The following is a 5900-nucleotide window of genomic DNA, read 5'->3' as shown; positions in this document are numbered from 1 at the left end:
TATTTATTATTTGCAAGAGGGAAAGAAAACAAATGTAGATATTACACTGACAAAACAACAGTAGGGATAATTTAACCAGGAGCAATGGAAAGTTACTATTATTTCCCTCAACTCAGTCCCTTAATTGTATCAACTCCCTGCACAGACTTAGTCACACAACTTACCCTGACACTGGAAGGTCTGGGGATCCAAGAGAAGGATGGCCACCATATGTCTATGACTTAATTCTCTCAGGATCATAGGAGTAACTCTATTGTGGGGGAAACACACCCCTATTACGTGACATTGAAGCCTCTGCACCCTACTCACATATGACTGACTTCTATTTAAAAAATTAAATATGACAACATTACCTTTTTTTTTTAACTTAGGAGCTATTTTTTTTCCAAATAGGACACTTATGTAGTATTTCATACACACTCAATATTGTCCTGGATCACTGTATTGCTTAGAATAGCTAAGCTTTTTTTTTTTTCACAACTGATCATCATACAATATTTTTTTCTAGAGCAATATTTTTCCCAGAGTAATGTTACTCTAGAGCAGGGGTTCCCAAACTATGGCCTGCAAGCCACATACCCCCTGAAACCATTTATCCGGCCCCCACCACACTTCCAGAATGGGCCCCTCTTTCATTGGTGGTCAGTGAGAGGAGCACAGGATGCGGAAGCATCACTCACGTACAGGACTACTTCCGGTGACATCATCCTTTGTGTGGCACCTTGTTCTGAGAGTAACTGAAGGAGTATGAGGCGCCCTGCAAAGGATTATGGGGCTGCACAATGGAAGACGTCAGCATGGTGAGCGGCGATCTGGGGGAGGGGATTCCGCACTGTGTGGACTGCTGCCTGGTATAGTGGTGGCGGTGATGAGTCTGTGCAAGGTGTAACAGTCCATCCCAGCCAGTGCTGCAGCCTCCACTATCCCAGACAGCGTATACAGTATCACAGGTCCAGCACCGCCTCCAGTACTGTATACAGGCATCGAATAGTGGTGATCTGGTGGGCCTCTACTGTGAGAAACCCACCACTGCCACTGGGTGTTTTATAAGACACCCCTGTTTTTAGGGGGTCAAATTAATATAAGGCAGTATCTTATTTTGGGGGAAACACAGTAGTACAATGACCCTCATACTCCCCTAGATGCCCACATAATGGCCCCTATCCCTTTTTGGTTTTTTACTTTAAAATAAAATATGTGCAGTGTGCATAGGGATTTGTTCATAGTTTTATTTTTTTTTTGTAGTCCAGCCCTCCAATGGTCTGAGGGACAGTGAACTGACCCCCTGTGTAAAATGTGTAGGGACCACTGGGCTAGAGTAATAATTTTATTCTCAAACAATACACCTGTATTAATGACAAGTGAGTGATGTCCTGAAGGTATAGCCCCTTGGGCTGTTTAATAATCCATGCAGGTGCACAGGAAATAGTCCAGTGTCAAGAAGGAAGGCAAGAACTGTCATTGCTCTACTGTGGTCATGATTAACAAGTTGGCTTTAAGAGTTCTACAATAGTCTTTTGAAGCAGTCTCTGCTTCCAAATTCTGAGGTCTCTAGAGATCAATTAAAATAAACAACGAATATATGCAAAAACAGGCAAAGTACTACTCCTTCCTTTCTTCAATGCAATTTATGATACAATCTAGTTTCTGCTTTTGTGGACCAAATGAGCTACTTCTTTTTGCTTTGTCAACCCAAATAACTTGAAAAAGGCTGTGGAGAGGAGATCTGGAACACTTTAGATGTCAGAGAAGTGCAATCAGAATTATGAGGGAGGTTGATTTTATGAAATAGAAGTATTGGTCTGGCAATTAAAGACTGTCACATTCTCAAACTGTGTACATTCCAGTTTTGTTAAATTATTTCCATTCATGTCATCATTTTTGTTTTTTTGCACATCACTTTATTTGAAGGCTCTGAATTATTGGGTTGGGTTAAAATGATCTCTTTCACCCCTTCCTATGGACATCTTTCAAGACATAGCTCACATCCTACTTTCTATAAAAAGCATTTAGTGGGTCCCTTTAAGTAGTCATGGGAAAATGTGAAGGTAGAAGAGTTAGAAGAAATCTAATTTATGTTTGGGAAAAGTTTTCTATATCTAAAAATTACAATTGTCCTAAAATGTCATCGTTTTCCTTGAGATTGGTGGTTTCCAAGCTGAGGTTAGATGACCACTTGTTGAATACGTCATGATGGAGCTCCTTTAGTGTATGGAATAGTCACCGTGGCAAATGAGTTTCCTTCCAATTCTATATTCTGGGATTTTGAATAATCCATGGACCATACCAATAAATCCTTTGCATTCCTACAGAAGAACTTCCAAAGATTTCAAAGTGTAATCTTTCTTTGGATCAATTCAACAAATATTTATTAATCATCTACTTTATTCATAAAATTTTATAATCTCCCCAAAAATGGATGGAAGGGAAGAAGTAAGGGAGGTATTATTTCTATTTTATATAAAAAGCAACTTGGTTGGGGAGGGTAAGGCAAAATATTCTAGTAGTAGAAAGGGGTATGCTTGAAGATATGACCATTTGGCTCTTTGTCAAGTTTGTCTTTACTAATGCTGACCCATGCAGTAGGCAAAATGGCTAGCTAAATTATCTTTCTGTTTACCAACTAGCATTCACGAAATGTCTACTATGTAAGAGGCACTGGCCTGGAGATACAAGAAAGGTAAAAGAGATTCTCTACTCTAAAGAATCTCATAGTCTAACGAGGAAGGCAGCATGCAAACATCAATTTATAGGCAAGATATATAGAGGATAAGGTGAAAATAATCTCAGAAGGAAGGAACTCGCATTATTAGCTCAAAAATATTTTTTGCAGTTGAGATTATAGCTAAATATTGAAGGGAGTTAAGGAAATTCTGGATGCAGAGATTAGGTTAGGCTACATCACATTGTTGTCCTTCCCACTTGAATAGAACCAAAAGAGCATCATCAATGTTGGGGGCAGTGCACAGTCTGTCTGACTATGGCTGGCCTGACCAATAAGAGTTTAGAAGAGTCTACCACATATCAGGCACATATAATCTGCATAAGCATTTGGAATGAAAATGCTTCTATATTTGTGCAACGTACATTTCTTTTGAGTTCTGCTTTGATCATGGAGGACATTGATGGCGTACCAGAAGAGAGGTAATGTGCCAGTGTCTCTCATGTCTCATAATTAATACTGAAGTTGTTCAGAGAGGTCTTGAGAGTATCTTTAAAAAATAATTTCTCTTGCTATTTATATACAATACCTTCTGAGTTCTCTTGCATCAAGACCATCTTTCAGGTCTACTAGATTTTGTATTTTCCATAAGCATGTACATATTCCATGTACCAGTGGTGAGTGGAATCATCTTTGAAAAAGTTATCATTTCTTTGTACTTCAACTACAAGTTAGGGGTCGAGTACCTGCCAGAGTACCATCTGGCATGGTCAGTAGGTCATGGTTAGGTTGACCGAAGCAGTAAATCTTAGGGCACTTGTCCTAGCAGTTTCCTCAAGTCAGGAGTTGAGAAGTGCAGTCCTTAAAAAGGTTGCTTGAACAACTTGGTGGCTTCCAAAGTCCACTTCTGCTTCAGTAGAGTGAGAAGATCACCGTATATCCTGGGCTGTCTGTGTCAGGGGTTCTAACTACATCTCGCAGTGGATCTGAAGCTATTGTTTTGTTATATACCTGTCATCCCACCACCTCCAATTCCACTGTATCCTCAGGAATCCCCATTCCATCCGGAATCAACTGCTTTGCATTCAGTCTTTTCCTCTGTGGGAATACAAAGAGACCTGGTTTCCTTCCCTACATTTCTGACTCCTCTACAGCATTCTCTCTGTTTTTTCTTGCTTCTTGTCATATTAGTCCTGGGGAGAACTGCAGCCCCAGCCCAGGGAATTCTAGTCTCTGATCATCATACAATATTGCTTTTACTATGTACAATGTTCTCCTGGTTCTACTCACTTCACTCAGTATCAGTGCATGTATGGCTTTCCAGTTTTTTTATGAGATCATTTTGCTCAATATTCCTTATGACACAATAATAGTAAATTATGAATCATATACAGAATTTGTTCAGTCATTCCTCAGGTGATAGGCATTCCCCGAGTTTCCAATGCTTTGCCACCACAAAGAGAGCAGCTATAAATTTTTTTGTACAAATAAAAGTCCTTTTCTTTTTTTTTATTTTTGATCTTTTACTGTACAGACCTAGTAGTGTTATTACAAGATCAATGAGTATACAGTTTTATAGCTCTTTGGAGACAGTTCTGAATTGTCCTCCAGAATGATTAGATTCATTCACTCCACCAACAATGCATTAGTGTCCTCATTTTGCTCCAATATCTCAAACATTTATAATTTTTCTTTACTTTCATATAAGCCAGTCTTACACAGGCATGAGTTATTTTTAATTTTCATTTCTCTAAACAGTAGAGATTTAGAACATTTTTATATGATAGCTTTGATTTCTTCATCTGAAAACTGCCTTTGACTATTTGTCAATTGGGGAATGACATATTCTTATAAATTTGATTCTATTCTCTCTATATTTGAGAAATGAGGCCTTTATAAGGAAAATTTATTGTAAACAATTTCCCCACTCTGTTGTTTCTCTTCTAAATTTAGTTGCATTGGTTTAATTTATACAAATTCTTTTAAATTTAATATAATAAAATTATTCATTTTAAATCAGATGCTCTACATTCACCTCCATCTTATTTTCTACTTTTGTTTCTGCTCTTTCTCTCTCCTTTCATTTTTCCCTTCTCAGAATTGTTTACTTCTAACCACTATATCTCTAAATCACCCTCCTTTCTCTTAACCCTTCCCGTTGCTTCTTCTCCTCCTACTTCAACAGGGTAAATTAGATTTCTATACCTAACTGAGTTTGGATCTTAATTCCTCTCTGAGCCAATTGCAATAATAGTAAGTTTTAAATGTTGCACATCATCACCCTCACCCACTATTCCACTTTAATGGCTTTTTTGTATTTCCTTAGGTTTACTGTACTCTCCTTTCTCTCTTCTCTCAGTGCAATCCTCTTTTTTATTCCTTGATTTTTTGATGTCATGTCATAATGCCAGTAAGAACATTTATATAAACACCTTCTATGTAGATGCCTTCTAAATTCTCTAATAATGATAGAATTCTTAAAGGGTTACAAGTATCATTTTCCCATATAGCAATGAAAATAGTTTGACCTTAGAGAATTCTTTAAATGTTCTCTTTCCTATTTAAATTTTCATGCTTCTTTTGAATTCTGTGTTTAAACATCAAGTTTTCTTTTCATATCTGGTCTTTTCATTAGGAATGCTTGAAAATCCTCTATTTCATCAACTAATCTTTTTTCCCCTTGATAGGATATGCTCAGTTTTTCTGGGTAGTGATTCTTGAATATAAACCTAACTCCTTTGCCTTCTGGAATATTATGTTCCAAGTCTTCTAATCCTTTAAAGTAGAAGTTATTAAATTATGTGTTATCTTGACTGTTACTCAATAATATTTGAATTGTTTCTTTCTGGCTGTTTGCAATATTTTCTCCATGACTTAGCAGTTCTGGATCCTATTGGAGCTTGGCAATAACATTTCTGAAAAATTTTCTTGGAATATCATTTTGAGGTGGTGATTGGTGGATTGTCTCCATTTCCATTTTACCTTTTGTTTCAAGGATACCAGAGCAGTTTTCTTTGATAATTTCTTTTAATGTAGTGTCTAAGCTTTTTTCCCCCCCTTTAACATGACTTTCAGGTAATCCAGTAATTCTTAAATTGTCTCTTTGGATACATTTCCCAGATAAATTGTTTTTTCAATGAGATATTTCATATTTTCTTCTACCTTTTCATTTTTTGAATTTGTTTTATTCTTTATTGATGTCTTATGAAGTCATTAGCTTCCATTTGCCCAATTCTAA

Source organism: Monodelphis domestica, chromosome 7 (assembly GCF_027887165.1).
Source record: "Monodelphis domestica isolate mMonDom1 chromosome 7, mMonDom1.pri, whole genome shotgun sequence".
NCBI lineage: Eukaryota > Metazoa > Chordata > Mammalia > Didelphimorphia > Didelphidae > Monodelphis > Monodelphis domestica.
The sequence above is the reverse complement of the archived record's forward strand: the minus strand, read 5'-3'. Positions refer to the sequence as shown.